The following is a 19,467-nucleotide window of genomic DNA, read 5'->3' as shown; positions in this document are numbered from 1 at the left end:
ACTAAATAGATAGTTGACATGCTATCTATTTGTGATGATAAACCTGGTTCCGCAGGGTACAATTCAATCTCTCTGTTGTGGTGTCTCTCGAACTGTGAAGTATTGCCTAATGTCGTGATCTCGGCAAATTTGCAGAAACGGATCACTCTTATACTCTCCACCGTTATCTGAACATAGAGTCTCCACCTTTCTACATGTCTGCAGCTACACTTTCTTTTTTCACTCCACAAAAATATCCAGGACCTTATGTTTATACTTAATAGGGTATACCCAATTTCTCCTGGAATAGTCATCAATGAAAGTGATAAAATAGTTAACCCCACCAAGTGATGTGTTCTTAGAAGGACCCTAAACATCTATGTGAATGTAATCCAATGTACCTTAGGTATTGTGAATACCAGTGTCAAACTTCACTCTAGTCTTCTTTCCAAGTACACAATGCTCACACAATTCCATCTTACAGGTCTTCGCACCTTTCAATAGCCCCTGTTTCGTCAATGCTTACAGGGACTTATCACCAGTGTGTCCTAAACGCATGTGCCATAAACTGGTAGTGTCCTCCTCTATAGTGATAGAAGCTGCCAGACCCCCTGTAATTGTTTTGTCCTTCAAGTAATATATGTTGTTTTCCCTGACACCTCGCATCACCATCATGGACCCCTTCGTGACCTTCAGAGTTACATTCTCTAAGATCACCCGATAGCCAATTGCCTCCAAAGTTCCAAGTGAAATAATGTTCTTCGTTAACTGCGGCACGAACCTTACTTCTTTCAGCTCCCGAGTTACCCCGTCACACATACGGATCCGAACTGTAACAATACCACCAATAGGGCATACGTGATCAATACCCATAAGCACGATATCCCCTCTTTCCAGCTCCTCAAAGCTGGAGAACCAATCCCTCCTAGGTCAAATATGATATGTAGCACCAGAATTCATCATCCACTCCATAGAGTCAGCGTAACAAATTGACGGTAATGCTGAGCATGAAAAGCCCGGAGAATCCATATCTGAATTATCATCACTAGCCTTAACAATATTCACTTCCGAAGCTTGTACAGCTTTTTTTTATTCTTCCTGGCTTTGTCCTTCAACTTTGGGCAGTCGATCTTCTAATGTCCCTCTTCTTTACAAAAGCGATATTGATTTCTATCAATACTCTTGTGGCCACCTCTATTCTTCGATTTTGAGCGGTTGAACTGGTAGCGGTTTGGATCACGACCTCGAACTGCTAATGCATCTCCCAATGCCTTCTTGAAGGGTTCACCATTACTTTTCCTCAACTCATAATTCACCAAAGTTGAGGTCACCTCCTTATAGCTAATAATAGTTCTTCCATTGATCATAGTGAGAATGAACGTACCGTAATCATCCTCGGCAACGAACACAAAAGTAACATCGCTTTATCTTCATCCTCAATCATGATATTCACATTGATCATATCTGAAAGTAGCTTAATAAAATTATTGACATGCTCCCTGATGGAAACTCCCCTCTTCATCTTGAATTGGTAAAACCTCTTCTTCAAGTGAAGCTGATTCTCAATACTGTAGGCATTGAAAATTGCTTATAGGTCTCCACGAACAGATCGAAGCTAAGAGAAGACGATGAACGTCACTATCCAAGTCACAGGAGCTTGATTGAAGTGAATCGACGAACTACGTGAAGTATGGAGTTTCAGAATAACGAAGACACGAATTGATCGGGAGCCCCGCGTCGCTTACAAAAGGCGAAACACCGCTCGTATCCCAGCTTAATCTATAATGATCTAATCATCGGAGCTTATAGAACTCCTCGCCGGCTTTCCAACGCACTTTGAATCACTCAAATCCGAGTTCGGATGAAGAAGTTACGGTGGAAACAAACAAGTGTGCAAAACGAAGCGTCTCAGCCTGAGTTGAGACACCCCAAGGTGTCTCGGCACGGTGGGAGACACCCTAAGGTGTCTCGGCCAAAGCCGAGACACCCTAAGGTGTCTCGCCGCCCGAGCCAAGACACCCAAGGGCTGCTCTCGGCCAAGAGGCCGAGATGTCTCGGCCCGAGCCAAGACACCCAAGGGTATCTCGGTTCTCGTTGAGACACCCAAGGGTGTCCGCAGCCCTAAAAAGTTATTTTTTCCGCTGTTATGTAGTTTTAACCGTCTGGATTCTCTGGAGCCTATAAATATAGCCCCAGAGCCCTCATTTTTTTTAGATCTAGAATTTTCGAGTGTTGGCGAAGCCCTGTCAGATTGAAGATCAAAAGGTGCACGAATTTCAGAGAGGAAGAGGAGAGATCGGATCGAGTTCGTCGGCATAAAGAAGAGGAGTTCGTCAGATCTGCAGTTCTCGTGTTCATCCCTTAAGATTACCCCGTTGTGGTGATCTTAAGAAGAGCAATTATCTCGCTGTTGCCGAGATAAGCGCTACGACTTCTTGATTCCTTCGCGAATCGACGAAGCTCTGCCCAATTTTTCAGCAATCAGATCTGATCGACGGTGGTCCACGGATATCAACGTCCCCGTCACAGGCCAAGTTTCCACGCAAGTAGAAGACCGATAAACGATCTCTGCGTTTGTTTGATAAGGTTGTAAACTTTTTTTTTATTTTTATCGTGTAAGGAGATCTTATAAAAAGATCAACCTTTTATTTTATTCGAGTTTATTGTAACGACTAAAGTTGTAATAGATTCGATAGCAATGAAAACAATAACTTTTGACGCAAACAAACTGGCGACCACAGTGGGAGCCAACAGCCTCGCTGCCGAGGCTGTCGTGACGCAGCCGACGATCAAGATCCCGGTGTTCGAAGATGTCGAATACGAATTCGACCAGCAGAAATTCGAGGAATATATTTCCTCCTCCCCCTCCAGATCTTCTTCTTGCAAACACAGGAAAACCACTGCCGCGAAGAACGTGACTTCAGATCCAAAAACCAAGGCTGATGATCTGAACCCGAATGCAGTGGAAGATTCCTCTCCGGCTTTTAAAGAAACCAGATCCAACGTTCGTGACAACTCCTCGAAGGTCAAGGAGTTGCCCGTTGAAAGTGCACCGGTGCTGACGAAGAGGGCTCGTCAAATAAGCCGTCAACATCTCGCGCGTCAATTTGCCAAGGCTTTGGAGCCTGTTGACGGGATCTGCTATGATGCGGATATGAAACTCAGAAGGCGCAAAGTGTTCCAGCAACCAGCTTTGGGAACCTCCTCACAACCACCTACTAACGAATGAGTTCGTGTCAAACGAACTCGTTCAACTCTTGAGGAGCGTATCCATAAGCACCGCACACTGTTAGCGCAGACAAGGATTCTTGTACGGAATGCACAGGAGTTACAGAAAGGAAAGGTGGTCAAAAAGCCACCAAGATCTAAGCAAGTTTGGATGCCAAAGGTCAAATCAGCGCTTAAGACAAAAGCATCCGAGGCTGCTCTCCGGCCTTTGTCAACTCCAGATCCCGCTCCTATTGCTCCCGCACCTCCGGTGAAGCCCTATGATAGCGTGGATCTCCCCAAATCTAGAGTCTCATTGAAGGATCGTATCGGTTACCCACCCGAAGATCGAGGCAAAGCGCCTCTTAAGGAACGCTTGGGACCATTGAAGGAACCACGAGCGAACATCCAGACTGGGGGTCGTACGCGACCTCCTAACAAAATGATTTCTGCAACGGTCCGGTTGGGGGTACGTGTAGAAAACCAGGAGCCCGTTAAGGTTTCACCCTTACAAAGGTGTGATTCCAAGCGTATGACTCCTGTAGACACCAACAAGGCGATGTTTACTCAGATGAAAACGCGTCAGACAGAAGAATGCGTTATACCTGAGAATTCATGTAAACAGCCGATAGGTTGCTCTGACCGCAACGTTGATGAGTTGTACTATCGGGCTAGGGGTACGAATAAATCTCGAAAGAGAAGTACCTGGGAAGCGGACTCTCACTATCCGTGTACCAAATTTATCAGGGTAGTATTATCAGAGTGTAGCTGCCCCAAGACCGCTCCGCAGAAGGTCTCGGTATTTGAGAGGATCTCTAACGGAAAGGCTAAGTCCAATCCAAAGCGTCTCCGTAAGAAACGATCGGTCGTGCAAGGTGACGAACACCTAGAGGTTACCATCAATATGGTTGATAAGGGAAAATCGATTCGACCTTCTAGCTCTGATCCGCTTGTATCGCATCGTCTAACCCGGTTACGATCAGGAACTATTAGACAAAGAGATTATCAGAGAATGCAGAGAGGGTTATCCTCGGATGATGAAGCACCAGATGCTAACTCGGTAATCGCTTCTGATAATAAGGTATCCAGTTCGGGACAATCCCGTGAAGTGTTTATGATTAACACCGAGGAAGTAGCCAAAATGGTTGAGGATGCCTTGGCTAAGCAGAAAGAGGCATTCAAGATCGAAATGGAAATGTCTATGCTACGAATGAGGGAAGAGCATGACCAACAAATTCGGGCTCTGTCCAATCAATTCGGTGAATCCAGCCATCACAACAATGCTAATCAAACAGATAGCGATTCAGATACGGATGAATACCTTAAGGCTGATGACCCTCCCATTGATCAGAACGCTGGGGTTGGTCCCACTAAGGACAACAATACTGGGGGTGGTCCCACCAAAGATGACAATGCTGGGGGTGGCCCCGTTATTCCTCTCAGGAATCGTCCAAGATCTGATACAGACGAGGACGATAAAATAAAAGACCTCGAGAGCAAAATCAACGCGCTGATGTCTGTTCAGGGGATAAAAAGGACCGGTATTCCGTCTCCCTACCCAAGAAAGTGGGATTCGATCCCATATCCGGTAAAGTTCAACTTAATCAACTTCACACCGTTTGACGGAAATGGTTCCCCTACTCAGCATTTAATATATTTTAAGTCTCATTTGGGAATAATTTCTGGCAACGAGCCCTTGATGGTGCGGTCATTCATTGGCACCCTTCGCGGGCCTGCCTTCGATTGGTACTGCCGTCTCAATCCCGAAAGCATCAACAGCTGGGAGGACCTGGAGAGCATGTTCCTCGCTCATTTCTTCGATGATGACGCCGAAGTGTCGATCAGGACACTCTTCGATGAGAAATAAAAAGACGGAGAGTCGGTGGATACCTTCATCAAACGCTCCCGCAATCAGGCAATGAACTGCAAGGATCCCGTCACGGAGGAATTCGTCTTGCAAACATGTCATAACAACTTGTCCATTAACATCTTGGACGTTATGGGAGTAGAGCCGCTCAATACCTGGAAAGAGTTGAAGGTGCGCGGAGAGCAGGCCGAACGCTTTCTCAGAAGGAGGAAGGTCGAAAGAAGCCAACCGATGGCTAACCCTCTGAATCCGAGTCTCATTTCCCATGATGAAGGGAAAGCACCTACAACAGTTGTTGATGTTAATTAGACGTCGTAACAGCAGCCCCGAAGACAACAGAAGACTTCGAATTCGAGGCTCCAAAAAGAGTACTCATTCAAGGATGAAGACGTTCCAGCCATCTTCGAGACCCTTCTTGAAAACAACAAGATCAAACTGCCACCCATCACGAATCAGGAGGAAACTGACAATACTGCGGATCCAAAGTACTGCGCGTACCACAGGAGGATCCTTCATCCCACCAAGGCTTGTTTTACTTTAAAGAATAGCATCCAGACCTTGGTTGAAGCTGGTGTCATAACGTTAGGATAAGGCAAACGAGAACGGCAACACTCAGAAGAGTATATGAGTATAAACTGCTTCTCAATCCTCCAACCGGTATATGAGGTTAAACTGCTCCCTGATACTCTAATAGGTATATGAGTCTAAACTGTTTCCCACACTTGACGGGAAGTTCCTGGAGAATTTTTACATATAATATTCTTAAGGATAACCTGATCATGTAACTCACTATGAGGTTAGACCCAGTTTCGCGAAGGAAGCTGGGGGTGGATGATTCATGTAACGGGAAGTTCCCGGAAGAATTTTTTACATGTAATTTTCTTAGGGATAACCGGATCATTATAAATAAAGTGATAAACACTAAACCCACCGTGATTTCCGAACACTCTTTTGCTGAGACAAGATTCGATCACTTCGTTGGATCAATCATCCCTCACAAAACTCTCATTGGTGTTTGACGACTCACAGCCTTTCCTCACAAAATCCCCCACTGATCAAGTCAATTGACGGTGGGCCCACCAAAACTTTAATCCGCCAATTCATGGCAATTTTCAAAGCTTGACGTGTTAAGTCCTGATCACTTAACATCGATATCCTCCATTGAGTGGCTAGTACAAACCGATATGTTTACTGTTACCTGTATTCCACTCTCTTTGCTTTCAGGTCAAACCTATTACAGTTAGGACCACAACCAAAATCTCCCCTCGATTCCTCCAATGAACGAGAGATCCAAAAATCGAGCGATCAAACCTTCCTATAGTTAGGATCGTCTCAAACATCCCACTCGGTCAAACCTTCCTACAGTTAGGGCCAAGTTAGGATCGTCTCAAACATCCCACTCGGTCAAACCTTCCTACAGTTAGGGCCAAAACCAAAATTCCCTCTCGATTTCTCCAATGAACGAGAGGTCCAACCTTCCTACAGTTAGGGCCAAAACCAAAATTCCCTCTCGATTTCTCCAATGAACGAGAGGTCCACTTTCAAAATCGAGTGATCAAACCTTACTACAGTTAGGGTCATCTCAAACTCCCGCTTGGTCAAACCTTCCTACAGTTAGGACCAAAACCACAATTCACTCTCGATAAACGAGAAATTCATCTTTAGTTCGGTAATCAAACCTTCCGACAGTTAGGGTTTTCCGAATCTTTTCGATTTTCAGAGTGGAGATCCCACTCTTAGTTTCACCTTTCTGGATTCTGGGGGTGGAGATCTCACCTCGAGTCTCCTTTCCAACTGGAGATAGAATATAAAATTCTTCCTCCTCAGTGTTGGGAGATAGAATATAAAATTCTTCCTCTTCCATTTCGGGTTCGTCTTTGCCCCAAGAGAAGACACCACTTTTTTTAACTCCCAAAATCCGTGCCTCACAGGTACGGAGAATTTTATCCCAAATCCTGAGCAGGGATAAGTCAACACCTGACACGTGTTGCCGGTTTAGTCTTTCACCGATTGAAAAAGATACCAGAGTATAATTCTGGGGAATTTTATCCCGAAGCCTAAGAAGGGGTAAGCCATCACCTAACGCGTGTTGTCGGGTGCCATGTTCCTGTAAAAAATGGTGAAGTCTATGTATTCAAAATCATAGCACTAAGTCTAAGAGAAGTAATTCTCTTAGCACAACGTTACAGGTGAAACGGGTTTTAAGAATTCACATGCTAGCCCGATTCAAACGGTAATCAGTAAAGGCACATCAAACCCGTTGATGGCTGGGGGTTTGCCAAAAATCCTAAGGCTATGTCTAACACACATCGCTGGTTTAGTCTTTCACCGATTGAAAAAGACACCAGAGTATAATTCTGGGGAATTTTATCCTGAATTCTAAGAAGGGATAAGTCAGCACCTAACACGCGTTGCCGGTTAGTCCTTAACCGTAAAAAAGGGACAAAAGCCCACATATTCGACATTGTGGCAGGTTGTTATTCATAACACCAAAATCCGTGCTTCACACGCATGGGGAATTTTATCCTGAATCCTAAGTAAGGATAAGTCAACGCCTAACACGCGTTGCCGGTTTAGTCTTTCTCCGATTGAAGAAGACACTAGAATTCCAATCTGGGGACTTTTATCCTGAAGCCTAAGTAGGGATACGTCAGCGTCTAACACACGCTGTCGGGTAGCCTATTCCCGTAATAATGGCGAAGTCTACGTATTCGAAGTCGTAGCATCAAGTCTAAGGGAGTTCATTCCTTTAGCACAACGTCACATGCGGAACGGACTTAAAACAATCTGCATGTAAGCTCGATTCAAACGGTAATCGGTAAGAGCACGTCAAATCCGTTGAGGGCTGAGGATTTACCAAAAATCCTAAGTCAACGTCTGACACACGTCGCTGTTTAGTCTTTTTACGGGTACGGGAGAAAGACGGAGTCTATGTATTCAACATCGTAGCGCTAAAAGGGTTAACTCTTCTAGCTTAACGTCATATGCGGAACGGACTTAAATAATCCGCATGCTAGCCCGACTCAAACGGTAGTCGGTAAAGGCTCATCAAACCTGTTGATGGCTGAGAATTTACCAAAAATTCTATAAATGCGAGTCGTTGACGCACCAGCTCCGTTAGTTGGTCTCGTGACTCGAGTATTCAACAACACCAAGATAAGATCCACACATGCAGATGAATCAGTTTTAATAGTTGGTCCTGCAGCCCCAACATTTGGGACCGCCATACTCCAATACCTTAAGAGTTTAAACTGTGTATACTCCAACAAACATACGAGTATAAACTGTATTAACATCGGGCGATCCAAAACCCTAAGGTCAACGCCGGTCAACGCGTAACCCTAGGTCAACGCCAGTCAACGCGTTGCGACCAAAAGTCAACATCGGACGATCTGAGACCCTAGGTCAATGCCGATCAACGCGTAACCCTAGGTCAACGCCAATAAATGCGTTGCGATCCGAAACCCTAGGTCAACGTCGGTCAACGCGTTGTGACAAAAAGTCAACGTATGGCGATCTGAAACCCTAAGTCAGCACGATGCGACGGAGATAGTCAGTTCTAAGTCAACTTAATGACACGAGCCAAACTCAACTCATCAGTTTTAGATTCGAGACTCCGACGACGGCCAGACGATAAACGTAACGCCGGAAGAACTTCAGCTATTCGTCAAAACATCGAATAAACTGAAAATCGAAGGAGTCAAGAATTGGAGCTAACTACAGGTCCTTTACACCGATCGAAGGCTGGACCAATCACATCCAAAGTATTCCAGCCTCTTCTATAAAAGAAACGAGTCTAGAACGCTTTGGAGGGGATATCTGTAGGCGTTGAAAATTACCTATAGGTCTCCACGAACAGCTCGAAGCTAAGAGAAGACGATGAACGTCACTATCCGAGTCACAGGAGCTTGATTGAAGTGAATCGACGAACTACGTGAAGTACGGAGTTTCAGAATAACGAAGACACGAACTGATCGGGAGCCCCGCGTCGCTTACAAAAGGCGAAACGTCGCTCATATCCCAGCTTAATCTATAATGCTCTAATCATCGGAGCTTATAGAACTCCTCGCCGGCTTTCCAACGCACTTTGAATCACTCAAATCCGAGTTCGGATGAAGAAGTTACGGCGGAAACAAACAAGTGTGCAAAACGAAGCGTCTCAGCCTGAGTTGAGACACCCCAAGGTGTCTCGGCACGGTGGGAGACACCCTAAGGTGTCTCAGCCCGAACCGAGACACCCAAGGGTGTCTCGGCCCGAGCCGAGACACCCAAAGGGTGTGTCCGTTGTGGTGATCTTAAGAAGAGCAATTATCTCGCTGTTGCCGAGATAAGCGCTACGGCTTCTTGATTCCTTCGCGAATCGACGAAGCTCTGCCCAATTTTTCAGCAATCAGATCTGATCGACGGTGGTCCACGGATATCAACGTTCCCGTCACAGGCCAAGTTCCCACGCAAGCAGAAGACCGATAAACGATCTCTGCGTTTGTTTGATAAAGTTGTAAACTTTTTTTTATTTTCATTGTGTAAGGAGATCTTATAAAAAGATCAACCTTTTATTTTATTCGAATTTATTGTAACGACTAAAGTTGTAATAGATTCGATAGCAATAAAAACAGCAACTTTCGACACAAACAAATACTCTTAGTAAGATACTTCTCATTGAGTGTTTCCCATATTCTCTTCGCCGACATCTCGATTATCACGTCATAAATAAGATCTAGTGTCAAACATGACCGAATAACTCCACAAGCCATACTATTCATCTTCTTCCAACCTTGTCCTCCATGTCTTCGGGTTTCTCTTGTAACTCAGGAGTCTCCTCCAAATTCTATGTATCCAAGGCGTCCATCACCTAACACCTCCACAATCCGAAATTAATCTTGTCGTCGAATTTCGGAACATCAATCTTCGTGTTATTGATGCTCAGACTCTGTATCGCCTTCATAAGAGACGAACCTGATGTGTTTGCTTCTCCCATGCTGTCGATCTAACTCTTCAGATGGGAATCCTTCATCGAATCCTTCAAACAAGCCTCAAGCCAAACCTGAAGCTCTGATACCACTTGTTGTGCGCATCGAAAATTTCGGCAGCTCCTTCGATGCGCAAGGTGCACAATAAGATATTAGATCACAACGAAATTCCCGTTTCACAAAGGAAATAATAACCAAAAGCAAAATATCTCAACAAAGTGAGATATCAGCTCTTCCTCTCATCAGTTCTAGGACTGACTTGTCGAGGGAACCTACAAGCTATTACAAATCACAACAAGACAAACTATTTTACGTGGTTTGGCAAATCGCCTACGTCCACGGGGCAAGGAGGGAGAGATCTACTATTAGAGGGAGAGAATAAAACTAGGGTTTACAATCTCACAATCTAAACCCTCAAACTAACTCTCAAAACTCTCAAAACAGCAAAAAAGAACTCTGTTTCTCCTGATGCATGCAGCCCAAGAAACACACATCAGTCTTTTCTCTACAATTTTCTCCTCTGCTTGTACTTGCACCTGTACGCCGCACAAATTTTCTCCTCCCCGCTTTTTGCTCTTGTACCCACTGTTCACGAAACCCTAGGTGCTATATTTATAGCAGTTTTGAATCGGGTGGGCCTTTGTCTGCGTTTTTTCTTTGTCCAGCGAAAAAGAGATACACGCCTATCTCTTCACTCGTTGTCCAGCTGGAAACGTGCTGGACTTTCACGCGGTTTGCTGGCCCCCGCAATCAAATCCACTCAAAGATATGCTGGACCTTAGCTTTGCTTCACGTCTTCACGTGTCCTCTTGATCACTTCACGCGTTTTGTGGCCCCCTCACAAATGTGTCTCTCCCCCGTCAGTGGCGTAGTCAGGATTGTTTTTTGCCCTGGGTGAAAAATAAAGGGATTGTGTCGAGCAAGATGAAGTAGAGGAGGCCGATGTTAGTGATTGTGTCGAGCACCGTCAAGCTGCGTTTGGGGAACACATTGTCGAGAAACTGGCTTGTAATTTGATAGCAACCCTTATATCTTCACATTTTCAGTTTATACTCAAAAAAATTTAGTTGTTTTAAGTTGCATCTCATTGTCATATTCATCCAAATATGTGACAGTTCTATGTTAAAAGACAACCATAATTACACAAATTATCTTTATATCCTTGATCCTTAGATTTTACCATAACAGTATAGTTTGTGTGAATGAGTAGAATGAAGAGATTGATACTTTACCACATATAAAAAATAAAATTTTATTTTCTTGCCCTGGGCACATGCCCAGGGCAAGCTGCATGCGTCTCCGCGTCTCCGCCACTGCTCCCCGTGTCAAAAATAGTAATAGCAGTATATTTGTAATTTGATTGAATGTTAAGAAATATATTTTGCAAAAATGAACAAAAAAATTGATAAATAGTTTCCAAGTGACGTCATGAGCCCTTTTGGTGCATGCAACGGTCAGATAGAAAGAAAAAGAGCAATAAAGCATGCTATGATTGCCTCTCACTCTTTTTGTGAATCCCCAAAATAACCCTTTTTTGCTTTATTCATGTGTTTTCTGGAATATAAAAAAGCTCTCACCTGACCAACATACCCTTTTTTTTCCCCTCTCCGACAAATAATCAAAGCAATGTGCAACAAAATCAAATAATGTTACAGATAAAACGGTAAGTATAATTAATTAACATCATAATCGACAAAGAGACTCAGAGAGGAGTCATAGAGAACTAGCGTTTAAAGCAAAATAACACACAATAGAAGTACAGCGCCCTCGATATTCAATTACTACAACTTCAAAACACGAAGATGCTCAACGTGTTGCAATTATTATTGCAAAAAAGACCCGCAGAATCTCTCACATTAAGATCTATGCAAGCTTTTTCCTCAATTAAGAAACCTAGATTCGTAGTAAAGTATGCAACCACCGTTTATATATTTGCACGTACGTCCTATTCTGTTGCTAACGGTTTAGATAATCCCCTGCTGTCAATAATTATAGTCATAAAGTGATATATTTGCTCATCTTCGTCCTCTTCTTTAGCGTTCTTCCTCGAAATCCTTCTATAAATTCAATGCAAAACCGAATGTTTATTTTTTTTATAGATTACGCACTATTATTCTTTTTATTCAAATCCTAACTTAAGATTCATATCAGTATTTAAAAAAAACATCGAAATCAGTAAGGAAAATTGAAAACTTTATTTTACATTATAGGTGGGTATGTAAAAGATTAGAAAGTAATGAAAATATTGGAAATGTGCTTAACGTTAAAAGGACCTTTCATTCAGTGGTCATAGGTGTTTAAATACAAATTATATAATAATACTTGGTGTTGATGGTTATTATGTTCATACAGTTTGATCCAGGCTAGGATCGGTTAGTTCAGTACTGAAGAGAGGTCGCTTCCTTCTCTGACTTTATGACTGGTTCTTGAATATGGTAGCTGAAAAATCTGCACAAGTAGAAGCTCGTGAGAGAGCGGGGACCGGTCCCCCCGTTGTACCCCAACGATCAAGTTAGTTGATCACTTTTGTGGGTAAAGGAAGAACTGTGTTCTTGTAATTGTGCAGTGTATGCGTAAGAGGATTAGATTTGCGAACCCCCTTCATGTTAGAATAGTACTTGCATTTATACTTGGTGCATAAGGGGTAAATTAGTCACTTCAGCCAAGCACAGAAGGGCAGTGACAAAGTGCGGGCTGGCAGCTGAGTCAACCTCTGCTTTACAGGTGTCGGTTGGCGACTGGAGGGAGGATCTCCTCAACATTAAATGAGAAGTAAGAGGGAGTATGACGGTGGCCCACGTGGTCTGATGAGTCATAAAGACTGTTGAGGCTAGAGACATGATGATGCCTGCTAAACATTAAATGTGACATGGACATGTTGTCAGCGAGGATAAACTCGAAGCAGAAGTTATCCTCTAACTTCGCCGAGAAGTAATGCCTTTTGAGTCGTCCTCGTGAGGTGTTAGTCAAAAGGTCGAGTGGACTCCTAGTGAGTCGTCTTCCATAAAGGAGGTCGACTGGTATCGCCTCTCGAGTCGACATGAGGGAAAATTAACTTTATTGGTCTCTGGCCACCAAATGATTGGGGTGTACCACATAAAAAGTGCTCTTGGCATCGAGTTTTACTCGGACGAGTGAAAGCACCATAACACTTGGGAAAAAGGTTCGTAATGTATCACCTTAGATTCAATATAAGGATGCACATCTTGATGCATGGATAAGATTATTCTAATGGATGATCCGCTCCATTCACCATGATAAAAATGTCTCAAAACATCTATAAAATGAAAATCATGATGTTTCGATACTTCTAACACATATTTTTCATTATATCTTAAGTTGTATTATCATAAATCATTAATTTTACAATCACTTGATGCATGAGTAACTATAATTCAATATGCCTAATTTTTTATTTATATACCATCCAAAACATGTACATCAAAATAAACACAATGAATCTAGTAAATTAATTGCATATAATGTAGTTTTGAACCTGCCGCCTTAGATTTAATCTAGCAACATTTCCCCCATAATAGTTAGTGTGAAGCTTTCCCTATACCTTTCATTGATCTGTATTCTTGAATACGGGTTAACATACCAAGAGAAACTACAGAAAAAGAAAAACCGAATTCTTCCACTCTCCCCAGAGCAGATTAGGTTAGTTTTGGATGGTCATGGACTGTACATGTATAAAGAAGCAAACAAACAAGAACCAATGTTCATGTCCAAAGTGATTGCCAAAAGTAACCTAGCAACTACAACCTAGGTTCATGTATACATGTATAGGTTTCATTTAAATCAACCCAAAAATAGTAGACGCAGAGGGAGCTCCCCTTTTTATCATCATTATTCAAAAAAAAAAACAACCACGCCAAGTTAAAACAAAGAGAACAACCCAACATTAAAAGGCTGAGAGCATGGAAGAGGTTGTCTTGTTGGTTCCATGCTCATGTGAATGTGAATAGCAAGAAGAGCCGTGAAATTAGAGGAGATGCTACGTTCCTTTCGGCTGAGAACCGTGAAATTTCTGATACCAAATCTTTTTCTTGGATGTAAAGACAATTTTCTAATATAATATGCATTTCCTCCACATCTTCTGCTTTGTGGCTCACGAACTCAAACTCTTCAATTAGTAGGAACTGGGGACGTTACATCTGAATTTTAATTACAATTGTCCATGGAGAGAAACAGCGAACCCAATTTAAGATTCTACCATATCATTGCTTACTATTATTACTATTTGTGCAAGGAAACTTAGCTTAGTACCAGCCAAGTAAAACCCAAAGTTTAGTACTCTCTTTTAGTAGTTTAGACTTTAAATCAGCCAAGTAAACTCCGGAACCCGGGGCTCCTCTTTTCGCCGTCTAGATCTATGTGAATAGCACAAGTGTTGCGATGCCTACTAATTAGAAATTAGAGCTATGCTTTCGATAAACACAGACCCTTCACCTTTTGAGCCGAGATCCTAAGCCCCAGCCACCAGCCCACTTGCCACGGATCCATATCATTACTTTAGATCTAAATGTAACTGTTAGTTAACAATAAGGCTCATAAAATAGCTTATAGATGGAGAAGAATTTTTTTTTCTTATTTTCCAATTTTTTATGCTAGAAATTGATGTAAAGGAACCCCTGCCCCCCTAATCCACCCCTCTTAAATCATGGGTATTTGCAAAAATAGCCCCCAAGTCTCGGTGTTTGCAAAAATATCCCTCAAATCATCAATTTTGGAAAATAATTACTCTCAAAGTAATTAATCATCAATTATGATAAGGTAATTTGTAATCAGAATGTAAAATTTATCAACGAAATAGTTAAAATTTTAGCACCAAGTTGATGATTTGTTGATTTTAGGGGTATTTTTTATTTTTTTTCCAAAGTTGATGATTTGAGGCGTAGTTTTATAAATACTAAGATTTGGAGGTATTTTTTTGCAAATACCCATAATTTAAGGGGTATGTATGCAAATAACCCAATCAAAAGTAAAAGCAGAACAAACGTGGTGGTCCCTTATGGAACTCCTCGTCTCTGGTTCGGTGTACACATAGCAAATATTTCCTCTTTCAATACAGCTAATGTTGAAGTACACAGGAGAACTCGACAATCACTATGGCCCTTCATCTAAAAGAAGGGGGGAAAAGAAAAAGTACAGATTTTCAATACCAATCCTTTTTTAACTTTAATTTGAAAAATTGACCCGTTGAATATTTATTTAACATTTTCGATCAAAAAAGTTAAATAAGTTGAGAGAACTTCACGGGATTGAGAATCCCGTAAAGTTTAGCACGAAATTGGCCCCCGCGGTAATCAAAACAATCTTCATGGGATTACCAATCCCATGAAGTTCTGTGCTTTGCAAACCTCACGGGATTGGCAATCCCGTGAATTTATCGAGCCTTTGTCGGTCATGAGCACGCTGCATCGGTATAGAGTTTGCAAACTTCACGGGATTCTGAATCCCGTGAACCTACAGGTTGCCTCGACAGAGATTGTCAATTTCAACTCTCTGCCTTGTGATCATTGCAACTTCAAGGGATTTAGGATCCTGTGAAGTTGCAGGACATGAACAAGCATGCACGCACAGCCACTTCCTCCTCGTTCACAACCTGTTATATATTGATAATTTTGCAAGAATATACACGAAAATCCAACCACCAACATGAAATTTCAACCTCATAAATACACAATATTCTAACCACATATATACACGAAAAAAAATCAGTTGAGTCAACTTTAAGGTCCCACAACATGCGAGAGTACACTCGGTTGTGATTTGCCGTTTTACCTAAATTTCTGCGATACTTTTTAATAAATAATTTCATTGAATGCTTCTCGTCATTCAGTATGAAGATAAGACCCATATCATGGTTACTTGAGATTTGAATGCCGCTTGTTTAGTTCCCCGTTACGGGATAATTATAAATCGCATTGAGGTAATACTCACGTGGATTGGTTAGTGTAAGTTTGTGTAAGTCATTAACCAATCCATCAAAAATATATGATTTAGATATAAGCAATAGTTTCGTCACACCTCCTTCATATACGGACATATTATTGTCAAGATAGTTAATCTTTCCATCAAACGAACAAAAGATTAAGATTCGATCGTTCATTGTTATCTCTGAGGAGTAAAAATTTTCAATATCAACTAGTGTTCAAGAATACTAAAAATAATATTTACAATTAAATTCCCTAAATTTAAAAATTTACACTTTTTTTTACAACTCCCTAATTTATAACATAGGTCAAACCCTAAAATTTCATTTTCATATTATTTTTTACAATTCCCTAATTTAAATAATTTTAACAATGTTCACTTTTAACAATTCAAATTAATTATAATTTTCCCTAATTTCCCATCAAATTTCATACAAAATTCCTTATTTTTTCTTCACAAAATTCCCAAAAAATAAAAAATTAATTCAAAATCTAAGCTAAAACAAGCTATCATGATGAAATAGTGAGAATATGTAAAAAATTAGGAGAAAACTAAAAAAGTTTAAAGATTTTACCAAAAATTAGTTCAAGACTTAAATTTGAGATTCGGCAAACTCAGACAAACTCATGCGAACTTTGGCCCAATGGACGTCGGTGGCAGTGGAGAAATGTGATCGGAGATGGTCAGAGTGTACGGGGGTCGGAGATGGTGGCAAATCTAAGGGGAGAGACGGAGGAGAGAGAGAGAGAGAGAGAGAGAGAGAGAGAGAGAGAGAGAGTATACATGGTTTAAATGAGGTGGGGTCCGCAACTTCATGGGATTCTAAATCCCGTGAAGTTGCGGGGCAACTCGACAAAGACTTCAAAGTCTCTGTGAGATCACCTGCAGCTTCACAGGATTCAGAATCCCATGAAGCTACAGGGATTGGTTGGCACAACAGCTTCACAGGATTCTGAATCCCGTGAAGTTTGGCTCTCGTCCATGGGTCGAGGCATGTAGGCTCTCGAGTGATGATTCTTATCTTTGTTAGCAAGGGTTAACTTCGTGCTAAACTTCACGTGATTTTCAGTCCCGTGAAGTTTCTCAACTTATTTAGCATTTTCTACCCAATTTCAGCCAAATGGCTGAAACTAGGTCTAAAATGCTAAATAAATGTTAAACGGGTCGATTGTTTAAATTAAAGTTCAAAAAGGGTTGGTTATAAAAATTTATCCAAAGAAAAAGGGTTTATTTGTAAATTGAAAAAAGCATAAAACTATTTGACTATATAGACGTACAACTCCAGTCTCATCTGAATATTCCTAATCCTTTTCAATGACAGAATCTCATTCAGCAAGCAAGATAATTTTCTAAGGAATTAAATTATTGTTATTTAATGTGCCCCTGTTTAGGCAGCGTTCTCGTGTGTGCAGGTGTGGCTGGGAGAACTTGTGACGACGGTTCATCCAAATCTAAAAGAGATTGACGGCTACCTATAGAAGTGTTAAATGCAATAACCATTTTTTTCTTTCTAAAAGCGACCCTTTGAACTGAAGGATGTGACCAATTCTATCATAAAAGTTCTCTCTCGAGAAGAATATCTTCAGCTTGTGACATCATCATCAGTTCACTCAGAGAATTTTTTTTTAGCAAATCCGTGGGGGTGGTAATTAACCTTCCTGTGTTCCACTAATAAGAGTTTAATTAGTAAGAGCTTAACGAATCAACTAAAGACCTTGGAGAAGGTATTGATATCATAAACAGAACAAAAGAAGAGGTTCATAGCAAAACTTCCCTATAAAAACTAATCCTTAAATAGCCAAATTAGAACTCTGCTTGAACTCAGTCAAAAGGGTTTGGATATAAACTTTTCCTCCTTAGATTTCAAATTTGTTGAAGAACTATAGCCATTGAGTTGAGTGAAGTAATATGACCATTTCTAAGTACGAGGTTAATGTATACCATCTGAAGTGATCTCATCCAACCCAAACTCATCCTCATCTCTCACTCTACCGGTCACCGACAATACCATTATCATGTAATTGAACACCCTTAAATAAAGCTAGTCACACTTAATTAATGATATAAATCTAAATGTTAGCGGACTAGCACTCCAAAAGATTCATATAAAGTTTGGTGGTGATCATATATGATGAAAGAGGGGACATAATCAGTAATCAGATAAAAAGAAACCAAAAAGGAATACAACAATCAGATCAAAGAAAGAGAAAAATCAATGGCTCTCTGCACAATGGAGAGGAACCCGAGGGAAAGGAGATGGAATGTTGTTCTCTCCTCTGTTCTCTAGAGAAGCTCAAAGGCAAGTACCACAGCACAAAACAGCAGCAACAACAAATCGGTTGAGAGAGAGAGAGAGAGAGAGCATGTGCTCTTGCTTATTGATCTAAGGGTTAATTGCGAATAAACACCCTTAGTATCATCCAATTATGAATAGACCCCCTTTTAATTCTGTTTGTGCGACTAGACCCCCTATAGTATTGGCCCAAGTGCTTGCTTAGTGAACTTTTTCGACTCTTCAAGTTAAAACGAATTAGTAATTGGGGATCTATCCTCATCAATAGAACTATAGGGGTCTAACTGACTCAAAGCATTTTTGCTAATTTCAAAAAAAAAAAAAAAAAAATTCACACGGGAATTACTTGCATAAATAGAACTACACAGGATCTATTCTCAATTGGGTGGTACTTAAAGGTTATGTACGATAACTTTGAAAATAACCTAGTTCACTATGAACCAACTCTACTTAGCCTAAGTTAGTCTAAACTAGACTTTATTGAACTAATTCTAGTTTAAACTTAGTTTTATATCATGATCGGAAACTCAGAAAGCTATGGAAAGTCTTATTTCCTGCCTTCTGTTGGTGCGTATGAAGGGCACGAAACAATCTTATCTTCTGATGGCGTTTAATGTATAGCCCATTTCATCCTGTTCTAGACAGGAAGCACGAGCAAGAAAGAGGCTCAAGAGGTGAGAAGTGCAGCCAAGGAACAAGGGATAGACACACTACTACAAAGGAAGGACAAAGATGGAGAGGGAGCCAACTTCTGATGGCGTTGAAGCAGTTTGTTTTAGTCTATAGGAAAACAATTTCTTTTTTCTGTGTATATTTTCTTTGGGGTTTGTAATTACGTGCCTCTGTGGGTGGTTAAATACTTCGTTGTGTAACTGGTTTAATAATACTTTGCGTTTGTTGGAGTTATTGGAAAAAGGGTATCAACCATCTATGATCCAAATGATAAGTGACGGCTATGGTCCTCTTCCTATCCGGGAGTATGAATTGATTGATATTTTGTTTCTCAATTTTCTCCAGGTGACTTAATTTGCTATTTTTTTGGTAACGAATTGATCAGGGCACCTCACCCTATTTCTTTTCGAAAAAACAAACAAACCATAGTCTGGCTAATTTTTAGACTAAAACATATTTTGGCAATTCTAACCTAGTTCTTTTTTGGACCAAGGGTGACTTGGTTAATTTGTTTCCAATCTAGTTATTGAGCAGGCCTC

The 19,467-nt window shown here is 41.3% G+C and overlaps 1 protein-coding gene across 1 annotated transcript in view; it reads right to left on the bottom strand.

The window, feature by feature from the left end:
* LOC109840391 (protein At-4/1) overlaps positions 12,359–19,467 on the bottom strand; it is a 15,150-nt gene continuing 8,041 nt past the window's right edge. The window contains exon 10 of the mRNA XM_020409020.1: positions 12,359–12,471. The gene's annotated coding sequence lies outside the window, so the exon portion shown is untranslated. The remainder of the gene's footprint in view (positions 12,472–19,467) is intronic.

Source organism: Asparagus officinalis, chromosome 5 (assembly GCF_001876935.1).
Source record: "Asparagus officinalis chromosome 5, Aspof.V1, whole genome shotgun sequence".
Lineage (NCBI taxonomy): Eukaryota > Viridiplantae > Streptophyta > Magnoliopsida > Asparagales > Asparagaceae > Asparagus > Asparagus officinalis.
Note: the sequence above shows the minus strand (reverse complement) of the source record. Positions and strands in the feature narration are given on the sequence as shown.